At 42.4% G+C, this 13,909-nt stretch overlaps 1 protein-coding gene across 5 annotated transcripts in view; it reads left to right on the top strand.

Annotated features, from left to right (window-relative positions):
* LOC140198108 (ras/Rap GTPase-activating protein SynGAP-like) overlaps positions 1-13,909 on the top strand; it is a 582,056-nt gene that overhangs the window by 562,853 nt on the left and 5,294 nt on the right. The window lies entirely within an intron of this gene.

Here is a 13,909-nt window from a genome sequence, read left to right as displayed (position 1 = left end):
ACCTCATTGAAGCAAACTGCTGCTAATTTCCTCCTCTTGCCCCACTCTGCTGCAGCCAAATTAGTGTTCCTGCCCTTGATTGCTGACGCAGCAAATGTTTCTTGTTGAGAACACAATCCATGCCATGCACTATTCTGTTTGCTTTTTCAGAATCAGTCTTTAATTCATCCTTAAAAAATGGCAGGGACAACTGTACTGGTGTTGCTGTGGGGGAATTGACCAGCAGTTTTGTGTGGAAAAAAATAAGTGTCATGCATATCCGAGTGGTGATGGGGGAATTGGGAAAAATCAGGAAGGGGCCCAGATTTTTAAACTCTCCTCCCTGGTTTAAAAAACTCAGCTCAGTTTGGGCCAACCCTTTGCAAGTTTGCAGTGATGAGGTTTGATCAGGGAAATAGTCTGCTATGTAGTAAACAGCCAGGGTTTTTCCCTGGTTATGTACAAGTGGGAAAACCAGGAGGCCAATGGTAACCTCATGTATGTTTTTTTTTGTTTGTTTTTAATTCTTCTACATGATCGCCCATCTCAGAGGAAATGAATCGGGTGGGTTAGGAGGATGGGCGATTTGAGTGGGAGCATTAGCTTGGCATGAGGGAACAAAGAGTTTGCACTCTTCAGTGGTCATAAGGCTGCTCACAAGTTGTGCAGCCGTTTTTTTGCCAACATACACTCAGGTTTGTCGCACTGTTTACAACATAATGACCTCTTTGAAGTTGGCTGAATATTGGTACAGCAGCCATTAATATTGCAGTCGGTCCCACTCCCTCCCACTTTAATCTATCCCCCTCAGCCACTCTTGTTTTCTAAATTTGATGCACCCGAGAGAGTCTTTGGTGCTCAGTCATATCTGGTAGCTCTCTTGAGTGTGATAGCCACTGCCAGATGCTCGCTGCGCCATGCAGGATAAAGAAGTACCTGTGTGTGCAGAGATTTTAAAAAGTGCGGACAAATTCAGCGTTGACTGATTGCCCCCGTGAGCTGGCGCCACAAATAACCATCTAGAAAGCAAGTCACCATGACAGCATCCGGCAATGTCTACTTACACCGAATTTGTTTGAGCCATTTTATAATGCGGTTGAGAAATAGAAATGAAATGGCTCCTGAGGGGGAGCAGAATTTGGGAGGTCTGGATGGCAGCACTCACTGCAATGGAGTTGTGATACATTTCATGAATCAGATAGGAAAGTTGCTTGGGGCAGCTGGTGGTGAATGTTGGGAGGAAAGTGGGGGGAGAGGATTTCTACCCCAGTACCCATCAACAATGCAACAGACAATCCTAGATCTGTTTAGTGTGAAGGTTGGAACTGCCAGAGAGTACCTTCTGAAGAGATTTGGGAAGCACAAGTTCTTTCATGGGAATGATATTTTAGATCAATTACCAGATTCTGGTAAGGAGAAGGTGAGAAGGCACAATATTTGGATTTATTTTTAATATAGTCGCTTGCAGTTCAATTCTTAGATCTTGCTAAAAATCTTTAATCTGCTGAGTCTCATTAGAGTGTTGCGTTTACCCCCAGAATGAATCTGTGTGTGAGTACTGTATGAATCAGCTCCCATCGGCTGCAGACTGAACTTCCAAGGTACTTCAGTATGTCTGTCAGTGCAATCGGTAACAATCCTGTTACCTACCACATACCTTACTGAGTCACTCACTAATTTCAGAAGACAACAGCTTGCAATTCTCATCTCTTCAGAGCAAGAAGGCATCCCAAGGTATAATCGGGCGAGAAGCAGCACCAAACCAGTAAGACTAGGATGAAGGACTGGCAGTTTGACGTAGGAGATGGATAGGGGGAAGAGGTGGAAAGGCAGAGAGAGCTAGGTCAGGAAATCCAGATCTTGGTAAGTCCAGCAGAAGTGGGAAAAAATAGACCTTGTGTCAAAAGCCAAAGTTGAAAGGTCAGATGGCTTGTAGTGATTACAGGCGTAGAAAGGGGGAAGGCATGGAGGAATTTGAACATGAGGATGATAAGTTTACTTGATTGCATGAAGATCAGGATGATTCCAGATCTGACCTAAGTTTTCTGAATTTAGCTGCAAGCAGTATTTGGAGTGCTATATTTCAAGCCTGAAGCAAAGGAAGGACCAGGCTTAATTGTGTTGTTTACCAACCCCTCTTCCATTCCTCCTGTCATCTATTAATTGGCCCTTTGACATTTTCTGAGGGTGGTGGTGGGAGGAACCTGCAAGCATGGCAGCCTTTAGAGAGGGAGCAGTGCCTTGAAACCACACATCAAAATGTCAAACCATCTGCAGCATAGGGTGGGATGAAATTGGAGGATACCTGGGCGGTTAAAGTCAATGACAGGATATCTGCCAAATGCAAGGGAGGGTAAAGGTCTGACAGAACCTGAACCACCTTAAAAATATCTCATACTTGCCACCGATCTCACTTCCTCACCCTCAACTTCGGGTTCCATCACAAATCACAAAATCACTCTTTCAGTTCGTAGTCACTTTTGAATTCACAATCATCTTTTCTTCACTTCCTCACTATCTCAGCTTGTCAACCAACTCACAGCTAACTTAAAAGGACTTATAGAGGCACAAGTTTAAACCACTACAAGTTCATTAATTGCCTTGACCTATTTACAAAGGCTGTTTCTCTTAATATATAGGTAAGTTTGCCATTTCTTTGGTTGTGAAAAACCAGTTTTGCATTTTACAACTATATAAGTAAGTGGGCAATGGTGAATCGCTTTTACCTTCAGTAATGTAGAGGTTAGTTGCTGTATTTGCTGCTCTTTGGTGTGCAGGGTGAAATATAGTGTTTCATGTAGTGATTTTATAGATAATTGATTGGCTATTGATTTTGTTGGTGTTTAGGTAAGTGCAGGTGTTAAGAAGGTGCCCAGTCAACACTTCACATTCACACCATGGCTGGTCCAAAATCATTTGCTGGTGTTTAGGTGAGTGTAGATGTTGAGAATGTATCTAGTTCATTCAGTAGCTTCATTCAACATTTCAAGCTGTAGTTTGCATTGTTTTCAGTGAACAATCTAACCTTGGACTTTTAAAATTTGTCAATAATGTTGCCAGTGACCTCAACCTGAAAGTGTGGTTAGAGGGTTGATTGCATGCAGATCAGATCTGATCCCTGATCTGTGATGAGTTTCATAAATTTAGCTGCAAACAGCATTTGGAGTGCTATATTTAGCCTTGGCAAGACCTAAGCCAAGACAAAAAAAATAAGTTTTTGTCAGGTTATTTGTAAGTGTGTGGGGGAGATGTGCTATCTTTTGTTTGGTGCTCCCATTAAAGTTGAATTTTACCTCTAATCTATATCTCTTCACAATTTGGCATGGGGTAAAGATATTATTAATGAGGGAGCTATCGCTACCTAGTGGCATTTGACATATGTTTATTAATATCTGTTTCTGGTGGATTGAAATTGCTTCTCAGTGACATTTGTTGTGGAAGTGTGATTGTATTTGTGTGCTGCAGAGGATAGGTGTATGTCTTGTTACATTTCCCTAAAATTCTGCTTTAGAAACAAGGGTATAGTAAGTTAATAAGTTCCTGAGTTCCCAAGAAACTCGGTTATGAATCTTGCCCTAGCAAATGAGCTTGGACTGATCTCTCGCCAGGTTCAATTAGGCATTGGTACCACTGGCAAAACTTTTCACATCACACCTAATTACCGGTAGTTTTATTGAATCAGAGAACAGGAGATTCAAACAATCCTGGCACTGCAAGGAAGGGTTCAGAAGGATGTGCAGGCAATGTTGTAGTCAAGCTCTACTCTGTATCTAACTGGATCTCTACCTGCTCTAGACAATGTTGAGAGAGCTCTGTATCTAACCTTTTTGATGGCCAGGAATATTTCCTAGAGCACGATTGAGGGAATTTTACTCTTTGCCTATCCTATGATGTACTTGCCCCAGTTATGTTTAATGACACTGTACAAAGGGGTTTTTCTACATTGAACCAGAACTGTACCCTGGGAGGGTAGATGGAACTTTAATTACCCAAGCTGCAGGCTTTTTGTGTCCATTAGATGTTGAAAGACCCTGTTTGATGATTGACCTACTTAGCAGGCAATTAATGGGTATGAAGAGAGGTGTGTACAAAAGCAACAATTGGTACTCTGTGTAGCATAGGTCATTAATGGAGACCTTACATTCTGTACAATGCTGTTGACTTGCTAACAAGTTCCCAATTTTTTTTTAGAGGAGCTGACAAGATGTTTTCAGAAGTCCTTCTGTGTGGACATTCTGGCATCTAACTCATCACAGCTCCACCATTCATTTACTTTGACAAATCTGATACAAGCGTGTCAGATGAACGCAGTGCACCAACATCTTGGAACACCAACAAGTATAACATGCCCATGCTTACCTGAAGACCCAGGACGTTCCTGGTCAACGACTCAAAACCACACTGATCTTGAACCCAAAGAATAAACCAGATTTAGCTGAGAAATGCGCAATTCAGACCTATTGGCATAAAATCTTCTCCCACTCCTTGGGAGTGGCACAGTTGTGCAATTCGTCGAGCCGCTGCCTCAGAGCTCCAATGACCCGTGTTCAACCCTGCCCTCTCGTGCTGTCCTTGTGAAGTTTGCCTATTCTGCCAGAAACCAGATCAGTTTCCTCCCACATTCCAAAGATGCATGCCCACGTAAATTGCCTCGATTGTGTAAGTGAGCGGGGGAAAGTTGATGAGAATGTAGGTAGAATTAAAAAAAAGGTCGATGTAAGTGGTACTTAATGGTCTGTGTAGACTCATTGAGTCAAAAAGCCTGTTTCTGTCTTGTATAACAATGACTTATCAGGTCTACTTATCAGAACACCAATCTACTCCTTTCCCCTCCTGTATTAAACAAGAATCCCCCTAAATGCATCTGTATATTTCAAATGGAATAAAAACAAAACCTTGCTTCTGACGGAGATGCAATGCCATCGTACTCCACCCTGACAGGTAAATCTATTCTCTGATCTGATTTCTGCACATCAGCTTAGTTAGATTCAGCATCTTCCCATGCTGGATCTTCCTCATTTGTTTAATTCCAGATTACTGTAACTGCAAGAGGCTCTCCACATTATTCCTGTCACATTTTCAATGCAGACAGATCCATTTTAGTCCTTGGCTGTCATCCCAGTCCACAGCCAAGATCAAGACCAGATTTAGAATCATATTCATAAGCAACACAACGATGCCATCGGTTGGTTAGATAGGAGTACTACAAGCAAAGGTGCCCACAAAAGATGAGGTCATGATAAACCAATCTGAGATAAATTCTAATCATTTTTGTTTCAGATCTTACCTCTATCTGATATCTAAGTGTAGATTGTTCTTTGCACGAAGCATCTCCCTCAGCTGTATGGGCATACAATTCTAATCCTCGTGGCAAAGATTTCACTTTTACTTGTTCATTAAACCCATTAACTAAGAATGAAGATGTACATCACTACTTCCTCTGAGTTTGTTAGCATGTCCATACGCTAGATGAAATTAGAATTTATATAATCTGAATTATCTGAAATAATAAGTATTTTGTATCAGTCTTCACTGTGGAAGACACTAGCAGTACTCCAAAAATTTGAGAGTGTCATGGAGCAGGAGTGGGTGCAGCTGCTTTTACTAAGGATAAGGTGCTTGGAAAGCTGAAAGGTATGAAAGTACATAAGTCACCTGGACCAGTAGAACTATACCCCGAGGTTTTGAAGGAGGTAACTGGAGAGATTGTGGAGGCATTAGTAATGATCTTTCAAGAATCATTAGATTCTGGAATGATTCCAGAGGACTGGAAAATTGCAAATGTCACTCCATTCTCTGAGAAGGTAGAGAAGCAGAAGAAAGGAAATTATAAGCCAATTAGCCTGACTTCAGTGTTTGGACAGATGTTGGAGTAGATTATTAAGAATGAGGTTCCAGGGTACTTGGAGGCATATGATAAAATAGGCCAAAGTCAGCATAGTTTCCTTAAGGGGGAATATCATCTAACAAAACTGTTTGAATCCTTTGAGGAAATAACATGCAGGATAGGCAAAGGAGAGTCAGTGGATGTTGTTTACTTGGATGTTCAGAAGGCCTTTAACAAGGTGCTGCACTTGAAACTACTTAAAAAAATAAGAATCCATGTTATTACTGGAAAGATGCTAGCTTGAGTTGAACATTAGCTGATTGGAAGGAGCAAAAGAGTTGGAATAAATGGGGCCTATTCTGACTGGCTGCCAGGGACAAGTGGTGTTCCACAGAGGTGGGGGGTCGGGGTTGGTATAGGGACCACTTCTTTTCACGTTATAAGTGAATGACTTAGATGACGGAATTGATGGCCTTGTGGCCAAATTTGTAGATGACACCAAGATAGGTGGAGAAACAAGTAGTGTTGAGGATACAAGAGGTCTGCGGAAAGACTCAAACAGATTGGGAGAATAGACAACAAAGTGGCAGATGCAATATAGTGCAGTGAAGTGTATGGTCATGAACTTCAGTAGAAGGATTAAAGGCATAAACTGTTTTCTAAATGGGGAGAAAGTTCAAAAGTCAGAGGTTCAAAGCGACCTGGGATTCTTGTGTAGGTTTGCCTAAATATTATCTTGCAGGTTGACTCTGTGGTAAGGAAGACAAATGAATTAGTATTCAATTTGAGAGGACTAGAATATAAGAGCAAGGATATGATGTTGAGGCTTTATAGGGCATAGGTCAGATCGGACTTAGAGTACTGTGAGCAGATTTGGGCCCCATATCTAAGAAGAGGTGTGCCGGCATTGGCAAGAGTCCAGAGGAGATTCATGAGATTGATTCCGGGAATGAAAGGGTTAACATATGAGGAGCATTTGATGGCTCTGGGCCTGTACCCACTGAAGTTTAGAAGAATGAGAGGGGATCTTATTGAAAGCTGTCGAGTATTGAAAGGCCTAGACATAGTGGATATAGAAAGGATGTCTCCTATAGTGTGAGAGTCTAGGGCCAGACGACACAACTTCAGAATAGAGGGACATCCATTTAGAACAGAGATGAGGAAAAATTTCTTTAGCAAGAGGGTGGTAAATCTGTGGAATTCATTGCCATGAAATGAGTTGTGGAGGCCGAGTCATTGAGTATATTTAAAGCAGAGGTTGAGAGGTTCTTGGTTAGTCAGGGCATCAAAGGTTAAGAGGAGAAGGCAAAGAGGATAGGTTTGAGAAGGATAATAAGTCGCCAATGGTAGAATGGCAGACTAGACTTGATGGGCCAAGTGGCTGAATTCTGCACCTATGTCTTATGGCCTTATATCCATGCTGTGACTGCAGGTTTGAACTGAAGTGATACTAATTTGTACTGTTGGTTCTGTTTTACTGTAAATCATCCAGAAATGTTTCTGCATGGTCACCTTCCAATTCATTTCCCTCACAGCTGAAAAATCTCCAGTATCCTCTATTAGAAGTTCTAAGTCTGACAATATGCCAGAACAGCATAGGCTATCAGAAGTATCAGAGTTGTTATTCGACCAGCAATCTGGGAATTGCAAATTCATATAGGTAGCTCTTTAACAAAAAAAAAACAAATAAAAATCTGGTTTCAATAGAAATGGCCATCAGGCTCATTGTAAAGGTTCCATCTGGTTCATTTTTGAGGAAGAAACCAGCAGTGCTTCACTGACCAGACCCTAAATTTCCAATCGACTGACCCAGTTGTATCCACACCCCAAGCAACAGGAAATTAATGCAATGCCTAAATCCTGAAAATGAGTGTTGAACAAGACAGTCTTAATTACACCATGTACAGCCTAAAGCTTGGCATCCGGACATCAGTATTTTTTCTGCTACTTCACCATAGTCTCACTAATTCAATGGTCGTTTGCACTGATTCACAAAGATTATTGAATCTGGTGGGATCGAGTGGGAGCAGCTCAACAATAATTACCACTACCAAAGTTATATTATCTTTAATTGCTGAAGGAACTTAACAATTTCTAAGTTCAGCTTCATACTCAAACTGACATTTTGGATTATGGTGCCTTTCGTAATCCCTAAAGCAGGAGTTCTCAGTCTGGGGTCCATGGACCTCTTGCTTAGTGGCATTGGTCCTTGGCGTAAGAAAAGTTGAGAACCCCTGCTCTTGAGCTTTCCAGCAAGATTATAGAATGACCAGGTGATATGTCAGTGCAGTATACATGACCAGGTAATATCTTAATGATGTTGGTTGACACATACATACTGTCCAAGGCACTGAGGAGAACCACTTTATTACATCATTGGATTCTTCCATTAACACCCAATTGCAAGGGTAGGTGTCCGCACCACCAGCGATACAACATACCCTCAATCCTGCATCCAAGCACCTGCCTAACTTTAGTTCTCCAAGTGTTATTGGGGGAATCGAATAACATTTTCTGACTTGGACTTTTGATATCTGCTACAAATATGATGAAAACTCTCTACAGTCTGCTTAAAGCCTCTGAGAAGCTGCAGCCTTTTGGATCACAAGTTCACTTTATCTTAGCACTAGCAAGCATGCATGCTTATCCCAGCTGCATTCTCTCTGCATTCTGCTTCAAACTCTGCTTCACCCTGGGAAGATGTCTTCTAACATGAGGAATTCTGCTGATGCTGGAAATTCAAGCAGCACACATCATAGTTGCTGGTGAACGCAGAAGGCCAGGCAGCATCTCTGTGAAGAGGTACAGTCAAAGTTTCGGGCGGAGACCTGACGAAGGGTCTCGGCCCGAAACGTCGACTGTACCTCTTCCCAGAGATGCTGCCTGGCCTGCTGCGTTCACCAGCAAATTTGATGAAGATCTCTTCTAGTCCAGTTTGCAGTATATTGTGATGAGTCTTCTCAAGTGAGTTTGATTCATAGAGTTCATTGCATTTCGGAGGCCAGACCTCCTTCGGTCTTTATATTCTTTCAGTTTGCTTGCATTTGCCATGATATTCTATATTCTCTGAATATAGACTCATCGTCTTTAGTTTTACTTCGAAGGAAACTAAAGAGCTAGGTCTTTGCAACAAAGGGGTAAACTTGTTTTGTTGATACACTGGATCCAGTAACTCCTTTATAGCCTGGAAAGTATGTGTTGGTCTATCGTATATTTTCCAAGGACACATTTTTGTTCACATTGGATCTTTGTGGGAAGTAAGGGGTGGGTAGTGTGGTTATCACTTTCTGTAGGAACTCAGCAAATGGAACTCTTCTGGATTGCTTCAATCTTTCTGACTGAAATTGCAGTAATTCCTCAATATAAGAAAGGTCACTCACCTAGAAAATGTTCTTTTAAGCAAGATATTGTAAATTGAGAAAAAAATACACGAAATGAACTTTGGCACAACTCAAAGGTTCCATGGGATTTTAAGCAATGGACCACTGATGAAAGCAGCAATCTCACTGCTAAGATAGAAAGATTCATACTTTCACTCCAGAAGCAGGCTCATCCGCAACTTGAGAGGTTTATCTTCTGTACCCATTCCCATGTGTACATTCACAGTGTGGCAAGCCAGAATGTGCAATTCAGGAGAAGGGAGTCATCTTAGATACTGGCACCACTTGGACATACTCATCTCTCATTGATCCTCTGCCTACCCTTATCACAAAGCTAAGAACTCAAAATAGGTACAGCATAAACATTGCATTTTTACAATGTTTTTACATTTTGCATTATGCTCCAAAATATCCATTTGCAAACAAAAACTGGTATGTTGTTGAGAGGCTTGCTGTTGGTAAGGAAAGGTGGTGACAACTCAAACCATAGGGGCTGGGGAGAAAGGGATGACAAGGAATTGGTAATAATTTAACCATGAGTTATGCATTCTATCCCTTGAAAAATTGTTTAAGGTACAGCTATATTCCTTGACCATTTGTGAAGTGAAACATTGCACCTAATGTTTACCCTTCACAGCCTCCTACAGGGCAAGGAGGAAGGGGAGGGTACCATCACAGCTGGACGTAAAATCTCAAGATGCCACTGATTATTGCCCAAAGGAAAAAAATGCTGGAAACAGTCAGGATGTCAGGCAGCACATATGGAGAAAGAAAGACAGTTCAGGTTTTGGGTTAAAGAGGGAAAAACTTAGTGTGTCAGACAGCATCTGTAGAGAGGAAAAAATAAGTTAACACTTCTTGGTTAGAACTGAGAAAGAGTTAGTAGTGAGTTTCAGAAAAGATTGGGGAGGAATGATTAGGGCAAAGAAATATTTTTCACAAAGTCCGGGTTGGCAAAGCTCATTTGGTTGACAAACCCCCCCTCGATCTGAGAGGACGGTACATTTCATTTGGCTATTTAAATATTGGGCCGAATTTGTTTGCCAGCAGACCAGCCTGTGGGTACCACTGTGAAAGGAGTATTAGTTGCTGCCTGTTCGCCATGCAACCTTCTGAATGGATACATGTCCAAGTTCACAAGGGATGGTGGGAGGAGGCGCTGTGAGATCTCCTATCCATTTAAACCTATCAGCACTGCGTGCCGGGGTGGGGGGTGCAGTCTGTGATTGGGTGTTCGGATATTCCATATGTGCACCTGTGTGAGGTGGGAACGGGTCGGTGGCTGTCGGCAGTGGAGAGACGGCGCTACTGCAGATAGGGAAGATTTTCCACTGCTTCCTAGTGGCCATGGTGAAATCCTTGAGGGTCTAAAAATAATAATAGTGGGCAGAGGGTGGGGAGTGATCTGAAATGTAGAGGAAAAGAGCCATGGGGGAGAAGTCTCCGGAAAATTGCATGGCATGTGAAAAATGAGCGAACATGCTGGAAGTGGTCGTCATCAGGTTATGACATTGGGTTTATTACATTGGGCTTAATCTGTGCCCTTGGGTGCTTTCTGACCTGCTGGGTATTTCCAATACATTCAACTTGAAAATGCTGTGAATTGCAGGGCTTGATCACACCTTGGAAAATTTGTGCCATTACTATAAAGACAGCAGGCAGAATGATTTTAACCCAGTCTGCAATCAGTCAAATCAGTCCTTCCCCGACTTTTGCCCTGCTCTGGAGCCGTAGTTTGCACACCATGGTTTGCCTATCCTGCCTTCTTGCAATGCATCACGGTGCCGTGGGTTGTAAATCCCATACAAAGTGATGCCTGCTCTGCTCTGTTGCCCTGTTGCAGCAGCTGGTGGATTGTAAACATTAGCTTTCTTTGTCACTTGCTCATTGAAACGTGCAGTGAAGTGCTCCGTTTGCCTCAAATCAAATCCATGAGTATTATGCTGGGCATTCCGCAAGGTTGCCACGCTTCTGGCGCCAATGTAGCGTGCCCGCAAGTTGCTAAACCTGACCTGTACGTCTTTGGGATATGGGAGGAAACCGGAGCACCCAGAAGAAACCCACATGATCACAGAGAGCTCCTTATGGGCAGCGTCAGGAATTGAACCCTGTTAGCGATTGTTGGTGCTGTAATAGCACTACACTACTGTGCCACCCTTCGTGGGCATTCTAGCCCTGTGGCATATCTTAAAATCTTCCCGGTAGGGTCAAGCAACTGAGCTTCTGTCTGTTCTAGTTGCTGTGGTTCTGCAGTTGCTTTTTAACCTGTGCTATCAAAACTATGTTAAACAACGCCTCACGAGGCACTTCGGTGACACAGTATCTAATAACTAACATTGGTGCTGTCATTACTACTGCAATATATTTACCTGTGTGTGTGCGTGCGCGCACTCTGCATTTGTGTGGGTACGCATGCCTCTTACACAGTATCCCTTGTGATATGGAAATTGTGCCAAGCTGAATAATGGCTGATCTTATTGGAACTACATGTGTAAATTTCTTTTTCTCTTCCTTCTTTCCTGTTTTCTCCTTTTCATTCTTTCACACCCTCCTCCCCTCACCCATTTTTTTTTCTCTAATCTGCCTCCCTCACACATTTCAAAATCCCCCCTCTGGAAGTCAATGGAGCATTCCTTCAAAAAAAGCCAAAATGGCTTCCCGGCCCCTTCTGTTGCCCAGCCACCTCGCTCTCACCGTGCCAAGTACTTCGCCTCGAGCCGAATTGAGGCAAAGCTTCGTGGAGACCCCCGCCACATGCGCCGCCATGGCCGCCATTTTGAGTTCAGCGTGGAAGGGGGAGGGGGTCAGCAGCTGGTCTGAAGTTACAATGCCTTTGGCTTAAATTGGCACAGGACCTGTGAAGGTGGTGCTTAGACTATCACTTCCATTCTGGTTCAGATAACCTGTGCCGCTGTGAAAAGAATTCTCAAATTGGCTTGATGGGTTAGGGAGGGAAGAGGAATGGGTGGCGGGAATGGGAGGGCAAACAGGGTATTATGCTGAACAATTGCATTTTTATAAATATATATATATTTATATATAAATTGAATCAGGATCTGTGTTCAAAATTCACCCCCACACCCTCCCCATAGAACCTGGTAAGTGGGTTAATAACATGGTGGTTTAAATTGCACACTGCATTGCTAGCCGGGTGAAGGAAGGAATGCTCCGTTCACATACAGAAGGGGGCAGGGGAGATGGTCGCACCATGAGGGCCTTGTTGACTGACTCGGAGGCGACTAGCGAACCTTGGCTGGAACAATGTCTTACCTCCGACAATTGAGGCCAGCGAATCATAAGGTACGAGAAAAAGGGGAAAATCCTTTAAGCTGCAGTATCCCTGGCTTTCAGAAGGTCTGAAGGTTGTGGAGATGTGTGAAAAGTTCCAATTTCCATTGAGTTTTCTGTGCACGGGCCAATGGAGGTGCTTTGCACACTTTTTTGGTGTTCTTGTCAAAGGTGGAATAACACGAAATGAAAGAAGCCATTATTCAGTGTGGTTCAGTCTCAAATTGGCGGTGACCATTTGTGTATACTGAGAAGAAAAGGGCAGAAATTGGATCTTGTTGCACATCTCCAGCAAGCCAGCAATTTCAGAGCTGTCAGAAATCAAATCTACACAACATCTTCGTGTGTGAATGTTCTCATGGACCTCTTGCAATTTTGCCTTCTCCCGCCATTTAAACAAGGAATGGAGAAGGTTCTTTTATTAAGAAGCTAGAAACAACTCTTTGAAGAAGGGGTAAATCTGTTTATTTTGTGGAGTCCTATTTGAGTTTGTTATTTAGTGGGTGGGTGAGGAGAAAGTTAGGGAAATCTTTCCCGAAGAGCTCGTAATACTCAGGTCGCCATTTTACTTGGTGCAGCCACTACATCGAGATCATCTGTGGCCCCTGGACTGATTGTCCATCAGAGAGTCTTAAGCTAAGACATGAAAGGTTTGTCTATGCAAAAAAAATCTTTTCAAATTTGTCTGAAAGGTCATTGTGAGGTTGTGTGGCTTTTTTTTGTGTTTGCCTCTGTTCGTGTGTGAGTTTCTGTGCTTGTGTCCATTTGTCTCAACCAGTATTTCCCAGATAACCTGCATCTTGCCATTTTTAAAAACTCATAGACATCCCATGATGTGTCGCTAGTTTTCAGTTTAATATGAAGAAGGTTAAATGTCCCTAAAAATTAGTCCTGATATTAGTTGTCAATGTGTGCCATTCAGAGTCATAACTGCAAAGACCAACTCCCTTAATGAGTCCAAATTGATGTGAGCCTCACATGACCTACTTTGGATGACTGTAATGAAATTTATTACATCTAGGCATCCCAGAGGTCTGCAATTTTGGGTAACCACTGCCTAACAATGCAACTTCCTGATCAGGCACATCATTAAATATTGTTGTATCATCCCAAGTCGCAACAAAGGAACCAAGTTTATTTTAGAACAGCCAGGGTTCAACTTATGAATGGATTTCCAAATTTGGCTTCTGGATATTTTCTTTGTTCATATCTTCAAACCAGAAACATTAGATTCAGAACCTTTCAAAAACTACCTTTTACAGCAGTTATGTTTTGCCTCTTTCAACCGTGAATCCTCCTTGGAAAAAGAAATGAAAAAACCCTTTCGCCAGGGCAGATGAATTCTCAGATAGTCTCTGAATAAGAACATTTATATTGTACCTTTGTTTTTTGGGCTTAACCTAGAAGGAAATCTCAGTTGATCACCTGGTCTGAC

This window comes from Mobula birostris, chromosome 5 (assembly GCF_030028105.1).
Source record: "Mobula birostris isolate sMobBir1 chromosome 5, sMobBir1.hap1, whole genome shotgun sequence".
Taxonomy (NCBI): Eukaryota; Metazoa; Chordata; class Chondrichthyes; order Myliobatiformes; family Myliobatidae; genus Mobula; species Mobula birostris.
Note: the sequence above shows the minus strand (reverse complement) of the source record. Positions and strands in the feature narration are given on the sequence as shown.